The sequence below is a fragment of the Ailuropoda melanoleuca genome, chromosome 6, assembly GCF_002007445.2.
Source record: "Ailuropoda melanoleuca isolate Jingjing chromosome 6, ASM200744v2, whole genome shotgun sequence".
NCBI classification, from domain to species: Eukaryota; Metazoa; Chordata; class Mammalia; order Carnivora; family Ursidae; genus Ailuropoda; species Ailuropoda melanoleuca.
The window spans coordinates 128,180,487-128,200,185 of NC_048223.1; the positions used below are offsets into that span (position 1 = coordinate 128,180,487).

Here is a 19,699-nt window from a genome sequence, read left to right on the forward strand (position 1 = left end):
CAGGTGTTTGTCATTATCTGATATGAAATTCATCCTTGCTTCAAGTCGATATTCTGTTCTGCCTAAAATTCAACAACACCTCTCTTCTTCCTGTTGTTTAAACTCATATTTTGACCTTAATACCTTATCAATTTTTAAATAATAAAACAACCCAAGTGGGAATCTTCCTAATTACTTCCTTAAACTTTTATGGGTAATGTGCATGAATTTAGTGAAGCCCGTGGGTGAGTACCCTGTGCCGTTTCATGTGCTCTGTCCTATCATGAGCGTAATTAATGCCAGAGTCCATAAAAGAGCCGTGTTGTGTGCCTCATAAAACTTGGAGGAGGCATAAAATCCCTCTCGTGCTGTTGGTTGTCATGGTTACTGTTTGGGGAACGGTTTATTATCAATTCCCAACTCCTTCCTTTTCTTACCAGGATAATAATCCGTAGATTTGTGGCTCTCCATTTGCCCCTGGTGTGTATCTTGCTCGCACCGTGTTAAATGCCTGGCCCCGGCACGGGAGCTGGACACAGGGATGCTGGTGGGGGGGGCGGTGGTGGCTCACTGCGTGGCCATGGGGACGTGGGGGATCAGGCTTGGCAGGTGAATGACAGTGCTTGGGGAACCAGTGTTAGACCACAGGTTAGGGATGACTCGACCGAGCAAAAGAGGGAAAGGAGGATTGTGTGTAATCCAAGGCAGCAGGTGGCAGACAGGGCGCTGGGGAAGGGTGAAGAGGTATGCTTTGTGCCCCCAGGAGACCGAGGGCCTTGGTGGACCCCTGGGCGGGGTGTGGGGGGACGGATGCCACCCTGCCCCAAGAGACCATTTCTAGCTATCTGAGCTTCCCTGTGAAGGGACAGCCCCCAGTGCAGGGAAGGGGTGAAGCAGGGCTGAGTGACCATCTGGGGATGACAGGGAGGCGTCCTTGGGGAGATCCCGGCCCCTCTGATCCCCACCCTGGGCACCGCGAGTGCCTCCTGGCCTGTGTGCGCCTCCCTCTCTTCTCTACGGGCTGCACTTTCCGCCTGGCTGGCCTCTCTCTTCCCAGTGTCCCTCCAGAGCCTCTGCTGGAGCAGAAATCTGCTTCATGACCAGCCCCCGATTTGGACGTCGCCCTGCTCCCCAGACTCAGAGTCAAAGCAGGGCCGCTGTCATCCGGGGATCTGCCTGGTCTCCAGCACTAGACTACTGTGCCTCAGGCTTATCCGTTGTGTGACTGGAGCTGCCAGCCATGGGTGCCTCCGCTGGGACCTCCCAGCTCCTGGTCTCCCCGTATCGCCACCCTCGCCTTCTTGCCCGGCCGTCATGTGGCTGAGGGGCTTGGGTTTCTTACCTTTCTTCTTTATCATCTGCACTCTGCTGGTCACGTTGAGGTTTTGTGCATGTGATCCATAAGCAGAAACACCGCAAAGCTTCTTAAAAAGCCGGGTNCCGTTGTGTGACTGGAGCTGCCAGCCATGGGTGCCTCCGCTGGGACCTCCCAGCTCCTGGTCTCCCCGTATCGCCACCCTCGCCTTCTTGCCCGGCCGTCATGTGGCTGAGGGGCTTGGGTTTCTTACCTTTCTTCTTTATCATCTGCACTCTGCTGGTCACGTTGAGGTTTTGTGCATGTGATCCATAAGCAGAAACACCGCAAAGCTTCTTAAAAAGCCAGGTGGGAAGGGAAGTTTGTCCCTGAAGACCAAGCATGAGGATGGAATCCAGTTGATCAATCTCTGGCTGTGGGGCCAAACCTCAGGGCCAACTCCCAAGGTGCATGTGCATGTCGACTTGGTCCCAGGGGAGCCAAGTGCCCGAGGCCCCAGCCCTGTATTCCTGGTTGGCATCCTCACCTAGGTCAGTGCCTTCTCCCCGAAGGTGTGCAGAACCAGGGGCGGCTGCTTGGCCACAACCCCAGGGGAAGGAAGGCACAGTCTGCTTGGGTTCACAGATGGGAGTTTGGATCCTGACTCCAGCCCTTAGCAACGCTGGGACCTTGGGCTGGTCCCACTGCCTCTCTGAGCCTCAGGTCACCTGTCAAATGGAGGTCACAGTGATATTTGCCCCATGTGCTGTGGTCAGAGATGAAGAGGGTGACACGTGGCACCGTGCCTGACACACGGCCAGCTCCCAGTGGTTATTTGCTGCCGTAATTATTGTCGGTGTCAACATTAGAATTGCCCCGTAACTGTGAACGTGCCTTTGCTCTGTGAGTTTGGGTGATGTCAACACTGACGTGTCTTCCGTGTTCCGGAGCAGGAGAGGAGAATAAGGACGCATCATCGCCATCTTCCTCTGAGGTGTCAGGGAAGGTTAAGAGACGAGGTTTGGAAAGAGCTTCAAGGTCTCCATGGAAGACAAACTCTCCTCGTAGTTACTGGTTCTTGCTGGGAGGTGCAGGCTGGAGTTTTCTCTGGAGTGATGCCCATTGCCTTGCGGCTGACATGTCTGCACGGGAGTCAGGGAGAGGTGAGCACACCCTCCGTGCCCAACTCTTGGATGCCTAGCAGGAGCCCTCGGTGCCACCTCCAGGGCAGAGGCCCGGAGGGACGCTCCGTCGAGGACGCCTCTCAGCCAGAGTAGTTGGGAGGAGAAATGACGAGAAGAGGACGCTGCCCAGGCTGTGGCCTTGGGGCTCTAGCTGGGAACTCCAGAGGCAGTGCGGGGACACCCCGTTTGCGCCGGGCATGAGCCAGGCCATGTGCAGTAATGCCCGAGTGTCAGGTACTGTCCCTTTATCCTGAGCAGCGTGGTCACCATGATGTGGTGGCCATTCCCTGTCCTCGCGATCTGTTCTGCCGTGTGAGCAGTTCTCTCCCCTCACTGTGGAGTGGAGTGAAACCAACAGAGACAGTGCACAGCAAAGCTGGCTGGCCCAGTGTTCCAAGGCAGGTTTTTGAGTCTCTGGGTATTTGCAGCCCTAGTGCAGCGCTGATCAGTGCATTCGACTCGATAATGTTACCTGGGGGCATTGCAAGTCTGACGGTGCCGTGGACTGAATGTTTGTGTCCCCCCCCGCCCCCGTGTTCCCGAGTGGAAATCCTAATTCCCAAGGTGAGGGGTGTTAGCAGGTGGGGCTTTGGGGATGATGAGGTCAGGAGGGTGGAGCCCTCGTGAATGGGGTTAATGTCCTTACAACAGAGAGCTCCCTCACCTTCTCTCTGTCATTCGAGGCTGCAACGAGAAGATGGTCATCAGCAACCCAGAAAAGGCTCCTCAGACCCTGACCGTGCTGGCTCCAGATCTTGGGTTTCCAGCCTCCAGAAGTGTGAGAAATAAATATCTGTTGTTTACAAGCCCCCACTCTGGGGCAGTTTGTTGTACTTGCCTGAACTGAGACAGTGATTTTGAGTCATGGAGAGTTGGTTATAATCCCCGTAGCTGCCGTGTTTTGCTGTATTGGAGCTTGAAGCACTGTGCTTAGAGTTTTACGGAGATTATCTGTAATCCTCACAACGACCTTGAGGTGGGCGAGGTTCTTCCCGTGAATGAGGAAATGAGACCCTTCAGGATGGCTCCGTACGCGGGGAGGGGCGGAGCCGCCGTGAGCGTGAGCTGCTCTCAGCTCAACCCCGACACCTCGCCGGGATCGCGCGGACGAAATCCCCAGTTCCGTGAGCCTGAACGTCTTCTGCTGACTAACCCGTCCTGGCCATTAGCGGCCAGGGGCACGCGGCCGCTTAGATCGGTAGGGCTTCTCCTGAGAGAAGCACTAGAACGTACTGCACGGCTTCCTCTGTGGGTGTAGATAGAAGGAGGAAGGGATTTATGGCAGGGATTGGCTCACATGGTTATGGAGGCTGAGAAGTCCCGGGGTCTGCCGTCTGCAAGCTGGTGGTGGGACTCAGTCCGAGTTAGGAGGCCGAGGACCGGGAGCACTGACGTCCGAGGGCAGGAAAGATGGACATCCAGCTCGAGAAGAGAGAGCAAATTCAACCTCCCTCTGCCTTCTCTTCTACTCGGGCCCTCGCCAGATTGGACGGGGCAGCCCACATGGATGAGGGTGCTCGCTGGACTCCGTGACCGAAGGAAATGCTAATCTCTGGCGGAAACACCCTCACAGACGCGCCCAGAAGGAATGTCTGACCGGCAATCTAGGCGTCCCACAGCCTAGTCAAGTTGACACATAAAACTAACCATCACACCATTCAAACTTAACGTAATAAAATACAGTAAAATATAAAAATCCAGTTCCTCGGTCACACTAGCCACTTCTCGTGGGATTAAAAGCCCCGTGTGGCGAGCAGCTGCTGTTTTGAACAGTGTAGACATAGACTATCCAGTGGTGCAGGAAGTTCTATCAGGCGGCACCAGACAAACTTATGTCATTATCTTAAATCAGTCTGTGGGCGTTTAAATTCTTAGAGATGGCAATTCTTTAAAAGACGTTGGCCGAGGATGTCCAAGTGGCGTGGGCTGGGCCAGCTCTCAGTGGCTGACTCTTCTGAGGCCTCTGCCCTGGGCTGCCTGTGTCTGATACTCCCGTGTCCTTCCCACGGGTCCCCGGGCTCAGGCTGCACACCGTCTGCTTGCCCCTGTGCTCATCTTCGCGTCCAGGCCTTGGGGTCAGTCCCGCGCAGACTGGAAAGTGATGTAAACTTGTGATTTAAATTCAGTTTTCATGAAATGCAGTCCGACACCAATAGAAGCAGAGTCAGTGCTTCTGTGTCCCTACGGTTGAGGCGTGTGTGAGTTTCCTGCGGCTGCTGTAACATCACCATGGACTCGGTGGCTCAAAGCAGCGCGTGTTCATGGTCTTGTAGTTCTGAGATCGGAAGTCTGGATCCAGCTTCGCTGGACTGAAGCAAGATGTTGGCAGGGCCGCCCTGTCCCCAGAGCCCCTAGGGGAGAATACTTTCCAGCTTCGAGAACTGTACTCCTTCCCGGCCTTGGCACATGTCCCTTCCTTCCTCTTCCAAGCCAGCAGCATGGCGTGTGGCTTCATGTGACATGTGACCCTCTTCTGTGTCAGTCTCCTCGGCTTCCGACTTACGAGGACCCTGGTGATGGTATTTACTGCCCACCTGGATGACCCGGAATGATCACTCCATCTCAAGGCCTTTAACTTAATCACGTCTGCAGAGTCTCTTTTGCCATATGAAGATACATTCACTGGTTCTGGAGAGTAAGACCTAGACGTCTTTGGGGACCGTTACTGAGCTGACCACAGGTCATAGAAAGAGCTCCCTGGTGAGCAGTTTAGAGTGTTTAGAGCAGTTTAGATGTCTGCTGTCTAACAAACCATCCCAAATGTCATAGCTGAACAAAACTATTTTTTATTTCTCATGCGTTTGCGGGTCAATGGGGTGGTTTTGCTCTTCCTGGGCCAGGTTTGGTTGGTCTTAGTTGGGCTTGCTCGTGTGTCTGTGATCAGCTGGCGGGTTGGTGGGACTAGAACAGCCTTGGCCGGGACAGCCCACCCCCTGTGATTCTAGGTCACGTCCCTCCAATTCTCCAGCCCACGTATCCTCAGGCTGATGTGGCCTGGAGATCATGGTGATTGTAGGGAAGCAAGAGAGGGAGCAGAGTCACATGAGCCCTTCATGACCTTCTTCCTTATGTCAACTTTGTTACTATCCCCATGGTCCAAGCAAGTCAGGTGGCCCAGAACCGGAATGAAGGAGACTACAAAGTTATGGGGCAAAGGTGAGGATACAGGGAGACCCTTAATGAGAGCCATTGATTGAACCTACCACTTTGGACGTTGGAGTTGGGGGGCGGGGGGCTTTGAGTTGCTTGCTGTGTGATTTCGTGCAAGGTACCTATCCTCTCTGAGACTCCATTTCACCTTTAAACAGGGTACTAAATGCGTATAATAGAGGTGTTGTGAGGATTGTGTGAAATTACGTATTCAGAATGCACAGCCAGATTCTAGGAATGTGGTTAAGTCAATATTAGCTGCTGTTCTCTCCCAAGGTAATTGTTGTGATAATAGTAGTAATTATTATTTTATTTGTGGTCGCCATTGGGGCCATTTTGTGTCCCATGTCACAGCTCTCTGTCCCGTCTCCTTGTGAGGGGAGAGGGCCCATCAGACTCTGAACTCAGGGAGCCTTCCACCTGAAATTTTCACGCAATCCCACCCCAAGCAGAGGCAAACGGAGATTTGTGCACAGAGCAGTGTAAACGAGTTTATGCAGCTCTAAAAAGGTGTGAGCGTCTTTGTCTTTAAGATGAAATCTAATTTTGTTCTTCATGCTTCAAAGTGGAATTAGTGTGATTTTAAGAGCAAATTTGTAATTGGCTTTAACTATTATTTTTTAAAAAGAGGTTACTTTTCATGTTGACATGTAAAGTGGAAATGTGTAAAGTCAGGCTTAAAGAGTGACAGGACTTGACTTTCCTGTCCTTGGGCAAGCAGCTGCAAATTAAAAACAAAGGGGAGGTGTTACGAAGTTGGAAGCTGCTGAGCGTTTAAATGAGCAGAACAAAAATCTTGTGGATGATCCTTCATGATGAAGGTTTTTGAGTTTCAATTTAGCATTAAATTACTCAGATGAAATATCCAAAATAAAGAGGCTTTTTTAGGGGGGAGGTGGAATTCTATTGTCTCCAAACTCAGAGAAAAGTAGGATGAATATGCATGAAACTGATGAGAGAGCCACAGTTCGGGTTTTAATTTCCCAACCACTAAGTGTTTTCAAAACATTATTTCTGAAAAATGATTTTAGTTTAATGGTATTGGTGCTGGTATTGCTGCTGTTGCAAAAACACCCCCTATTTTGGAATTGCCTGTGGATTCAGTTTGCTCTGGACTCTGACGTATTGCAGAGCAGACACATCTCCCTTCTCTTGACATGTCTCCCCTGACCCTCAAGGGCTTCCTCCAGAAAGCCTGAAAGTACTTCTTGACAACCTTAAATCACTTATTTCTGTGACACATGCGCTTGATGGTTTCCAAGAGAAATACTTGGAAATTAAATGCTTTCCCGAAATCCCCCAAATCCATGGTTTTGCCGTGTCTTTACCAAGAGTGACAGGCGATGCACTTGTGCTCCTGGTCTCAGACATCGGGGTGCTCAACTCTTGGAGTCATCCCTGGAAAAAGAGGAATCCTAATGTCAAGATGGTTTATTTTTAACAATGACAAGTGTTGGCAATTTCTAATGCAGTTATTCTGATCATTGAAGTCTGGAAGGCTGAGTGGCTGCCGATTGATATTGAACGCCGACTCCTGTTCATGTCCTGGCTTTATTGAGAAATAATTGACACATAACACTGTGTAAATTTAAGGTGTGCGGTGTATTGATTGACACACACGTATCGCCAAGACGATCGCCACTTAGCTTTAGCTAATGCCCGTGTCACATTACATGGGTACCATTTTCTTTTGTTGTGAGGGCACTTCACATCTACTCTCTTAGCAATTTCCAAGTAGATAATACAATATTTTAAACTATAATCGCCATGCTGTACATGAGATCCCCAGTGCTTATGGATCTTATGGCTGGAAGTTTGGACCAACATTCCCCCGCTGCCAGCCCCTGATAAGCACCATTCTAGTTGCTGTTTCTATGATTTCACTTTTTAAGTTTCTTTTTTTTTTTTTAAAGATTTTATTTATTTATTTGACAGAGGTAGAGACAGCCAGTGAGAGAGGGAACACAAGCAGGGGGAGTGGGAGAGGAAGAAGCAGGCTCATAGCAGAGGAGCCTGATGTGGGGCTCGATCCCGTAACGCCGGGATCACGCCCTGAGCTGAAGGCAGACGCTTAATTGCTGTGCCACCCAGGCACCCCTCACTTTTTAAGTTTCTACACGTAAGTGACATCATACAGTATTGTCTTCCTCTGTCTGACTCATGCTGGGCTGGTTCCTCGACTTCTGAGCCTTGGTCTTCTGGGCTGTAAGGTGGTGGGGAGAATGGTCCCAGCTCCCTAGATGCGTCAGGGCTGGCTGCAGAGGCCAGGCTGAGAGTCTTCTGACAGTGAAGCAGGACCAGGGTGCAGGGTTACTCCTACTGTACTTTCCTCAGTCATCCTGACACCTCCTCTAACAGCACCTGGCCAGGTAAGCACTGAGGAAATGCTGAAACGTGTTCTCTTTTTAAAGCCAGTTGCTCGGTGGGGCGCCTGGGTGGCTCAGTCAGTTAGGCATCTGCCTTCAGCTCAGGTCATGATCCCATGGGATTGAGTTCTGCATTGGTCTCCCTGCTCAGCAGGGAGCCTGCTTCTCCCTCTGCCTGCCGCTCCCCTTGCTTGCGCTCACCCTCTCTGTCTCTATAAAAGAAATAAATAAAATCTTAGAAAAAAAAAAAGCCGGTTGCTTGATATTCTGTGTTTGTTAATAAGCAAATTCGGACTTTCATTTGATGTTAACTTCACTTTAAACGAAAGCAGAATTTGTCTGTTTTCCTAACTCTGAATACATTATATCTCATTTTCTAATAGATTTGATGTTCTGAACATATTTTATGCTGTTACACATTTTATACTTTTACATAATTAGGAAGGTGATTGCTCTGTTAATTTATAATTTTTTTTTAAGATTCTATTTATTTGACAGAGATAGAGACAGCCAGCGAGAGAGGGAACACAAGCAGGGGGAGTGGGAGAGGAAGAAGCAGGCTCATAGCGGAGGAGCCNGGCTCATAGCGGAAGAGCCCGATGTGGGGCTCGATCCCACAACGCCGGGATCACGCCCTGAGCCGAAGGCAGACGCTTAACCACTGTGCCACCCAGGCGCCCCATGCTCTGTTAATTTAAAGCAAATTTAGTAGGAGCCAGCTGCACAGTTTGATGGAGGCCCCCCCTACCCCCGCTTGAGTCCCCAAGGTTACCTGTTGCGTGTGGGCGGGACCCGGTCTTGCATACATAGTATCTGGCCTAGGGTCTGTCATGTAGAAATTGCTTAATATGTTTGCTGATTGGCTGAAAAAGAAGCTGCAAATCCATCCTTCAGTGATGAGAATGAGCCCTCTGGACCCTGTCAGAGAGGATGCACTTTGAGCACGGTGCACATTCCCTGTGGAGGGTCCTGTGCTCCTGACGGAGGTGCTAAGACATTTAACTTGCAGGAAGGGGAAGCAGGTTTGGGCAGAGGGAGAAATGGAGCTGCACCTGAGCCCTCCTGGCAGGGAGCACTGACAACTGTCAGAGGTGTCCCGCTTCGGGCTGACATGGCCTAGGCCCTGGATGCAGGCTTCTCCAGGAAGGGCGTGCTGGTGAATGTTTAACTGTTTGGGGGGAAAAAACAGCCATGATTTGTAGCATTTGCCAATTCCCATGGTGTAAATACTACCAGGGCTGATTTCTAGCTGCCAGTGTGCTTGTCTCTGACCACAGATTTGGCAAGAGATGTATACATTTCTTTCCCATGGGCCAGAGTGAGCTTGCCTGGGCGTCCAGCCGACGGGCGGGGCCTCAGGCAGGCGGCTCTCTGCAGCTGAGGCAGGCTCAGGGGAGCCGGCAGCTGGAGCCTGGGTGCTGACCGCAGTCTCCACAGCTGGGCAGGTCCTTCCAGAAGGGGAATCCGCACATCACCACCACCACCATGGTTTCCCCCTGTGTATCTTGGATGCACTTCTCCATATGCTTGGGAGAGCAGCTACTGCAGGATTCCAGAGGGCCTTTTTTTTCTTGGAAGAGGGAGGTGGGTGGGATCAATGACAGTGTCCGGCATAGCACTTGGTCTCAGGGCCATGATGAGCTCATTGTCTCTCTTGTTCAGTGCCCATTCTAGAAGGTTCTGGCCTTCAGTGGGCATGTATGCTTGCTTCAGGGTTTGCATGGTGCACGGCCAGACCTCTGTCCCGAGGGGTCTGAGCCCTGGTCACCATGCCCTCCCCGAGACATGGGAGCTGCATTTGTCCGTTTAGTATGACAGTCCTTCTCCATCGTGGTGGAGTGTTCTCCCAGGAGTCCACAGGAGCGGACACATGTTGATCTCCTTATCTGTGAGGAGATTTGGTGTCAAGACTCCCCTCCACCCTTCCAAAGAGGTGATGTCACTGCTCTTTCCTGCGACCTGCCAGATGCAAACCCGTTCTACCGTTCGCAACACCACAGTTCCTTCCGTTCATCTGACCTCCTGGCTCATCGCCTCCTGCCACAAATGATGCTGCCTGTTGCCCAACTTCCAATTCACCCTCCAGATTTCAAGAGTTTTCCATCACTTTAGAATGATTTGTTACACCATCTTGAAAGCCGCTGGTAAAGAGGTTTTCCAAGAATGGACTAAACACAGGTCCGTTTTTGGATGTGCAAATTTGACCCCTTTGGTGAAATACCACTTACATGGTCTAGAATTACACATCACATGTGACCTTTTTCTTCCAAAGGAGACTTTTGGGAACCACATTGAGTTTTCATAAGAAATACGGTTTTTCTCCATAAGAGCTTGTCTTTTGTATTGGGCAAAAAATATCCACCCATCCTTGAAGAGGACAGAAAAAAGAAGAGAAAGCACCGAACTCCTGAAATCAGAATTCCAGGAACACAGTGTCCACACAAGGATCTGCAAGAGCGTGTGGAACTTTTAAATGCAAATATAGTGGAATCGATGGTTTTTTGAAAATGATAACACAGCGAGTGAGTGCTGTCAATGCAGCGTAATTACCTGAGTCCTGTGGGAGCAAGAATCCCTTTGATGAGAACTGTGCTCGAATGAAAGGAAGCCTGCCTGTGAACACACCATGGAGGAACACGTGCCCATTCTTGCCCGGCTTTTCATGATGTCAGCAGTCCTTTAACCAAAACTCCCAAACGTGTTCTCCCTCCCAACCACAGAGAATGTGACCATGAGCCATCGCTCAAGAATCATATCGAGTTTCATTAGTTTCACTTCGGATTCTTACTTGGGAACCAACCTTAAGAGCGGTTTGGGCTCAAGTATATTTCTTTGTGATTACTTCATCTTAGGGTTAATTTGGACTATCATCTGAAAGATGCATGTTTTCAAGGGGGGAGATAGTGTTATTTTTAGATCATTCAAATTTGACAAAACATGACTTCTAAAGAGATGTAGGTGAACTTGAGCCTTTGGGCGCTGATGTTCAAACTGCTTTATGTTCTGGTTTCCATTCCCTTGAAGGCTTCAAGGAAGTCCTTGGTCTGTGTAGATGCACTGGCCAGCAGAGATGAAAGTTTGGACTTCCGGGAATGGTTTTCCCACCGTGGTGTCTGGTACCCTTAGGAGCCCCTGGCACCCAGATGGACCATGCTGCCTCTGGCTTCATGATCATGGGATTGGTCGTGACTCTGCTGCATGTCCGCCATCCTTACTCGGCATGCCTGTGTGTCCACTCATGGTTTCTGTGTGCCATTACCATGTCTTCTTTCCCTGAAACAAAAATATATCCCCTGGCACAGAAGAACACATTCCCCACCCCCCTTGCTCTTCAGGAAGGAGGCCTCACATTTTCACATGATTTCCACGCTAGGAGTTGGGCTAGAGGCATCTCAAAGACAGATTCCAACTGCCATGGGGTCCCTGGGCACAGCTACTTTCCCACATCATAACTCTCTGCCCTTTGAACCTTCAAGGTCTTTTGTTGATAGGAAAAGGATTTTGCCAAACATGGCTTTTTTCTTTAAATCCTGAGGCTTTCAATTTAATAGCTTCTTGTTTGTAACTCCGTCAGCTCCTGAAGAAAGAGGTCAATCACTGAGCCATGCAACTCCATCTTTTACTCAATAACAAAATCCATATATTTTGGGTTTTCCAGGGTCCCAAAGGGAATCATTATTGGAATAATCATTTAAACGCATGTCTTTGCAGCGTTTTCCCAGAAATGGGACGTTGGACCTATATTTCCTGTATTGGTTTTCCAGGGCTGCTGTAACCAGCGACCGCATACCGGGGGCCTGAAGCCACAGAAATGTTTTCTCTTACAATTCTGGAGGCCTGAAGTCCAAAATCAAGGTATCCGCACGGCTGTGCTCACTCCAGAGGCTCTAACAGGGAACCCTTCCTTGCCTCTCCTGCTTCTGGTGGTTCCAGGCAATCCTCAGCATTTCTTGGTTTGTAGGCGCGTCATTCCAACCTCTGCCTCTGTCTTCACGTGGCCTTCCCTCTGGTGTCTGTGCCCTCTCTTCTTCTGTCTCTTATAAGGACACTTGTTGTTGGACGTAAGGGCCACCCTAAACCCAGGATGATCTCATTTTGAGATCTTTAATCCTTTATATCAGCAAAGATGCTTTTTCTACATAAGGTCACATTCACGGGTTCTGGGGTTAGGACATGGCATACCTTCTTGGGACCACCGTTCAGCGTCTAGACCTCCTTTGTGTTTTGTGATCGAAACATACGCCCTGTGGATGGTGCAGGCCACCCAGGGGCTTCCTGTGTCTGTAGCTGTTCTTCCTGCTTTTCCAGGGACTCCCCATAATCTGGGTTTCTGGGGCCACTGTGTTCTCTGCTCAAGTTCTCACCACCATTTCATCCAGAGACTTTTAATCTCCTGCCTTTCCTTAATGGGCCCATTTCCTTTTAAAAGTAGACCTTCTCCACACTTGAAAGTAACAGCCACGTGAATACATGGCTGATATTGAGCCCACTGCATTCTCCGTGACAGATGCCAGCTCACCTTGTGAATATTGGGACAGAGAAACAAAAACAGCTAGAAAGCATCTGGATTAGAACTGGAAACATGGGTTTAGATATGGACCTAAAGCTTCTTTCACAGATATTAGGCTAATATTTACCTTAAATTATAAGGCTGGGAAAACCATGTAATATGTTTGCTCATGCTTGAAGAGGGGTTGGGGATCAGCCTTCTCCTTTTGGGGTGAGTTTGTTCATCGGCACTAATTTTGTGATCCAAATAGAAACTGCTTTCTTCTACAGTGACTCACCGCTGCTTGAAAGGCAAAGCCCTGACCCAGTCCTTGCACACCTCCAGCCAGTGTCTTAAGCGTTGGGATGCACCCCATTTCCGGTCCCCGTGCCCTACACCTTCCATTGAGAGGCATCCTCCGAGAGCTCTGGACAGAGATGTAGGTTGTGAGGCTGTGTCTGAGCTCCCTGGTCTTGCCCTACCACTAGATGGATGTGTGGCACATGCCGTGGTCGGCTCTGCCTCCCTGAGTCAGGCTGGAGCAGTGACTCTCCTCCCAGGGGCTTCCATGTAGAAAAACCCGCACGTAGCTCTGGGAAGCTCTCATTTTTCATTGTGTTTAAGGGGGGTTTTTAAGGCAATAATCCCGCTTCTAGGAATTCATCCTAGGGAGTATTTATATTTAGAAATATATGCACAAAGTTACTCATTTGCCATAACCTGGATGTCCCTCAGCGGAACAGGGGTGATGTAAGTTAGCACACACACGTACAGAGAGCAAGTCCACAGCCCTTCGGAGGATGGAGCCCTTCGGAGGATGGAGCCACCTATGGCCCCAAGAGGCAGGGGAGGGTCGTGGCTGAGAGTCGTGGCGTGGACCTAGAGCACCTGCATTCACACCTGAGCACTGTCACCTGCTGCCCGTGGCCTTGGGTGGATTACCAGGTGCTCCGGGCTCCACTTCCTCCCCCGTGAAGAGGGAGGGTCCCAGGGCTTGCGTCATAGAGGGGCCTGAGGGTTAAATGAGGTCATGAAGGCAGAACGCTCAGAACAGGGAGGGAGTGCTCGGCAGGGAGGAACTCACGAGGATTAGCCATTGTGTCAGATGCGCCCATAAGTGAGTAAAACGTGGTGCCCACGAGGATCCTAATTTTTGTTGTATACGTGCTGCAATCAGTGCCGGTGCGTTAACACGTTTGTGGGAAGAGCTTGGGATTTCTGGTGATTTTATGAAATCATTTGTTCAATCAGGGCCTTGATTTTGCTGTTCTACTTTGGATTCTTTCACCCGTTCAGTGACTGAACAAATACCCACTGGGCGGGCCATGGCAGTGGAGAGCAAAGGGTCAGTAAAGTCACAGACACGATGCCTCCTGAGGGAGGAGCTGGAATCGCACAGGCAGGTAATTAATCACTCAAATCACAAGTGTGGTGAGAGCCAGGGAGGGTGGTATGGCTGCCTCCTTGTGGGGCCTGGAGGTCCCTGGAAGTCATCCTGCTGGGCTGATCTCTGGAGGATGAGCTGGGATTCCCGGGGGCGGGTGTGGGGGGGTATTCTGGCAAAGGGGGCAGCAGCTAGGAAGGCCTGGGAGCTGGGAGGGGAGCTGGTGGCAGGGGAGATCCTTTATGGAAGCAAAGAGCCTTGTAGAAAACAACCAGCCAGATAAAGGCTTTAGACAGTGGGGAGATGTGATTGAATGCAGGGTTTAGAAACATCCCCCCAGCTGCCCAGTGGAGAGTGGGCTAGTTGAGCCTCCATCCACAGAGACATCCTGGGGAAAGGTGAGGGTGGCTGGGAAGGGGGGCTCTGGACATGGGGATGAACTGATTGCCTTGAAAGACAATCTAATTTAAATTCAGAGAACCTCTCAGTTTAACCTCATTAAAAAGGAATGAAATTCAACACTGGAGAGCTTGGTAAATTAACACATGAATTCCTGGGAACACAAGTAGTCTGGATTAAAACCTTTTTAAAAGCAAATAAATATCCAGTGGGACAGGACAAGCACTGCCTGGCTCACTTAGCAGGGGCTGTACCTGGGGGGCCCCAGGGCCAGGGAACTGCCAGCTAGGCTGTGCACTCCTCCATGCTCTGTTCCCTGGGACACCGGGGTGGGCTCAGATGCCCAGGTCTGAGACAAAGGCTGGCCGCCTTCCCAACCTGTCCCCGAATTTCCTGCGGCACTGCCAGCAGGGAGGGCTGGCTGGATTTGAAGGGAATGAAAAACAGGGAGCTTGGCAGGCTCTTCTGAAAGCTGGGCCTCCAAGGCCGGTGCGCCACCAGGGCTCGGGCCTGAGGCTGGGGATGCCTGACCCCAGCAGCTCTCACTGTGAAAGCGACAGGCCGAGGCCACCGGTGATCCCCCCCATCTGTCAGCGGGGGACGGACAGCTGCCCGAAATAAGGCGCTGGCAGGGCCGCCTACCCGGGCATCCCCTCAGTGACCATTGATTAGCAGCAGGAAGGAGGGGCCGTGAGGTCATTTCCTCTGGCCCTTCTCCCTCCTCTGAAGGGAGACCCAGGCGCTTTGGCGGTCAGGGTGTTTGGCTTCCTCTGTGGCCATGTCCACGTGAGGCTGTTAGAATGCTCGAAGGAAATGTTCTGTGTCGTGTGCATCGCAGCCCTGGCTTTCAGCCTGATGGGTCTGCAGCGGGCAGGCTTGCAGGCGCTCGGTCCGGTGCCCCGTTTTCCCTGCATGGGCACCCCAGGCTCTGTGCTCAGCTGTGGTGGTGCCGGGCGTGGTGGCTCCTCGGTGCCTGGCCTGGCTGTGGAACCAGAACGGGAAACCAGCCTCTGCCGTGACGTCCTCCACAGGACAGAGGCACCGAGGCCTCTGGGCTTCCAGTAGCATGTGTTCAGCAGGACATCAGAAAGTTCTAGGACCCAAGCTGTCTCTACAACCACTGACTCAGGCAGAAGTGGGCTCTTCCCTGGTGACCAGGTGGAAACAGGGCGTGACCTCAGCTGATTCTGGAACCTGGGAGGAGGGTGGATTCATGGACCTGTTACGCATCGCTGAGGGTGACGGGGTGGGTAACACAGGCCTGGAGATGCTGGAGACCCAAGTTTGGTTTCACACGTGAAGTTCCCGTGTGGAAACCGCCACAGCACAGGACCAGTGTGGGAGCTTGGAATCAGGGTGGGGCCGTGGCTGGGCGGTCACTGCGTGCGGCAGTGAGCCGGCTTCTCTGCCTCAGTTTGAACACTGTCTCAGGTGGCAGATGACCCAATCCGGCCCGCCCCAGCAGTGAACAGATGTATGGGCTCATGTGTTTGGACAGGCCTGGGGCCCACGCTGCTGGGACAGTCCCAGGATCAGAGGTCCTGCCCACACTCAGCTCTGCTCCTGGAGCGGCCTCCCTCCTCAGGGCAGAAAGGGCCACTTCACCTTCTCGTTCTCATTTCCCTGGAGACACCAAGGAACTGAGTCTCCTTGGCCACGGTCAACCTGTCCTGTGACCTGGGCTGACTGAGCCCTACGCAGAGCACCCAGCCCGAAGACGCGGGCTCTGCCGGTGAGTTCCAGGCCTGGAGCTGGAGTCCCTTGGAAGTATGTGGGGTGGGAGTGGGAATGGGGGAGAGTGGGTCTGCTCATCGTCCCCACCGTGTCACCAGCATTTGGGTATCTTAAATCCCTCTCTCTAGGTGCCTCTTCTCTTTCTTCAAATCAGTACGTTTTCATCGCTGAAATTTCTGAATGGAGTCATTTACAGCGTCGTGGCTTTTACAACTGTAATTGCCAAAGAAAGCCCTGGGCGGGAAAGGGCATTTGCTGGCTCTTGTAAACGGACCTGCAGAATGAGAATGTGGTTTTCCCGTCAATGATGGATGTGATGCTGTCCTGCTGTCGCGACCGGTGGCCCCGTGGCTTTGGTTTTGAGTGTAGAAGACGCTGCCGTCTGTGCGGCCCTCACTCCCAGCTGGGCCGCCGTGGCCCCCGCCCTCCCGGGAAGGCCCGCGTGGAGGCCCCTGGGCCGGGGGCCGGTGGGAGGGCTCACTGGGCCTTGGAGAGGACCCTCCTCCATAGGGGAGGGGTCGGAGGTGCGCCCCACTGTCAGCAGGCGCGCGTGTGCGTGCACACACACACACACACACACACACACAGAGCTTGGCAAACAGAAACAGCCCCATTGCTCAGCAAGTCCGTGCAGAGTGCCATCTCCTGCTCCTGCTGGCACAGAGCTGCAATCCCATTGGTGCCATTGTTGTGGCACTAATTTCTTTTAAAGACAATGGTGCCGACAAACATACTTGCAGTTTCTGGACATAATATTTGGCTCTAGCGACCAACCTTCCATTGAGTTAGTGCGGCACCTAACAGGAGAGCATCTCGTGAGAAGGGCTGAGGGCTCTATTTTCATACCGACACCCAGTTGTTCCAACACAGTTTCTTGTAAACACTCCTTCCTACGTTACGTTGTGTCTGTGCCTTTGTTGAATCTGTTCTGCTCTCTGTTCTGTTGCACTGATGGGTTGGTTGGTGCTTTATGCCGATGTCGCGCTGCCTTGAGGACTGTAGCCTTGGAGTAAGTCTTGAAGTCAGAGACTGCCGTCCTCCACATTATTCTTTTCTGAAATTGCTTTGGCAGTTTTAGGTAGTTTGCATTTCCATACAAATTTTAGAACCAGCTTGTGAATTTCTACATAAAAGCCAGCTGTGCTTTTGATTGGGATTATGTTAAATTTATAGAGAAATTTTGGAGGAATTGACATCCTAACAATATTGAGTCTTCAAAGAAGCCAGGAGCGGGGGATGCCTCTTCCTTTACTTCGGTCTGATTTAATGTCTCTCAGTAATATTTTATGGCTTCTAGTGAACAGGTATTGCGTGTGTTTATTGAATTTTTACCAAGTAGTTTGTTTTTTGATTCTGCTGCAAGAGGAATTCTAAAAATTTCATTTTTCAATTGTTTGTTGCTAGGATATAAAATTACAATCTATTTTAACTGTGTTCTGTGACCTTATTAGTTCTAGTAGTTGTTTCATAAATTCCTTAGCATTTTCTATGTGAACAGTATGGTTATGTGCAGATGGATAATATTACTGGTCCTTTTCTAATCCCTGTTCTGTTTGTTTGCTTTCTCTTGCCGTATTAGAACGGTGAGAACGTCCAGGGTAGTATGGAGTGCAAGTACGGAGAGCAGACTTCATCACATCAGTATTCAGAGTAGGGGGAGGTGTGCAATCTTATTCAACATTCAGTATAACTTTAGCTTAGGTTTTTGTGTGGATCCCTTAAGCAGATCGAAGATGTTCCTTTCTCGTCCTGGTTTGCCAAGATTTTAAAAATCATGAATGGTTGTTGAATTTTCTCAAATGGTCACGTGCTTTTTTTGGTGACTGTCAAAACAATCACATGATTTTCTTTTATTCTGTTAACTCACAACTTATATTTGGTGCTTTTTGAGTGTTAAGTCCGCCTTGTATTCCTGGGATAATTCTCACATGCTCCCATGATATTATCCTCTTTCTATGTGACCAGATTATATTTGCTTGCGTTGGTTAAGGAAATTTGCAACTATGTCCACGAGGCGTATTTTTCTGTGATTTCAGGTTATTGTGTTAAAATTATGCTGGACTCAATGGATAGGCAAAGTTCCCTCCTCCCTTATTTTCTGAGTTTGTAGAAGACAGGTGTTATTTTCTACTTTAGCAGATATAGGGCTGCTCAGAGTTTCTGTTTCATTTTGTGTCAAATTTTGTAAGCTGTGTATTTTTCATGAAATTTGTCCATTTCGTTTAAGTTGCTATATTTGTTGGTGAATAGTTATTTGAATAGTCCCTTATTTTTCTTTTAAAATCTGTAGGTCCTGTAGCGATACTCCCTCCTTCAGTATTTCTGATATTGATAATTATCTTCATTCTCTTTTTTTCTTTTCTTTACCAATACAGCGAGGGATTTATACATTTTGTTGTTCTTCCTCCCCCTCATTTCATTGATTTATGTCTTATCTTCATCATTTCCTTCTTTTGTTTAACTTCGGTTTACTTTGGTCTTTTATAACTGGGTTTTTGAGTCACACACTAGTTTGCTATTTTTGAACTGCCTTTTTTCTGATATAAATATTTAAAGTTGTAAATTTCATTTGAAGCAAATCCCAAAGTGATATTCGTATTTTTATTATCATTAAATTTGAATATTTTCTAAATTTCCCTTGTGTTTTCTTTTATGAGACATGGATTATTTACAAGTAGGTTGTTTAATTTTCACACATTAACAGTGTTCTGATATATCGTATTGTTAATTTCTAATTTAATTCCATTTTGGTCAGAGAATATACTTTGTATGGTTTTACTCCTTTTAAATTTAATAAGTCTTCTTTTATTGGTGTGTACATGGTATATCTTTGTGAACAAGCTCTGTGGACTTGCCAGGAATGTCTATTATGCAGCCTTTGGGTGGAGTAAAGAGCAAATCTATAGCTTTACTCATTTTTAATGTTTGTTTTGTTAATTTATGAGGGATGGAAATTAAAATCTTTTAGCAGTGCTTGTAGAATAGTTTATCCTTTTATTTATTTATTTTTGAAAAATATTTTATTTTTTAGAGAGCGAGCACAAGCAAGCATGAGCAGGGGGAGGGGCAGAGGGAGAAGCAGACTCCCCACCGGGCAGGGAGCCCGATGTGGGACTAAATCCCAGGACCCTGAAATCATGACCTGAGCCGAAGGCAGACGCTTAACCTACTGAGCCACTCAGGCACCCTTGTCTATCTCTTAAATCAATTTTTGCTTTATAGAGTTTGAAGTTCTGTTGGGTGTAGGCATGTATATGATTGTTTAGTTTTGCTGTTTGTTGATATGCCATGCACGGGTGACCCTCGAGCAACACAGGTTTGAATTGCACGGTCCATCTACATGAGGATTTTTTTAGATAAATACAGCACAGTGCTGTAAATGTGTTTTCTCTTCTTTACTATTTCCTTAACATTTTCTTTTCTGTAGCTCACTGTAAGAATACAGTATGTGATACAACACACAACATATGAGTCAGCCGACTGTTTATGTTATCCTTAGGGCTTTGGGTCAACAGGAGGTTCTTTGTAGTCATGTTTTTGGGGAGTCAGGTCATACATGGAATTTTGACTGCACTGGAGGCCGGTGTCCCAGCCCCTGTGTTGTTTCTAGGTCAACTGCCATTTCTTCACATATTCAATACCTTACGAGTGGTATGTTGTAGAGACTGGATTCTGTTCTGTGCCTCCAAAGACTACTGATTTTCTTTTTCAAGCAGGGAG

The 19,699-nt window shown here is 49.5% G+C and overlaps 1 long non-coding RNA gene across 1 annotated transcript in view; it reads left to right on the forward strand.

The window, feature by feature from the left end:
- LOC117802779 overlaps positions 1-19,699 on the forward strand; it is a 297,497-nt gene that overhangs the window by 64,890 nt on the left and 212,908 nt on the right. The gene's annotated exons all lie outside the window — the stretch shown is intronic.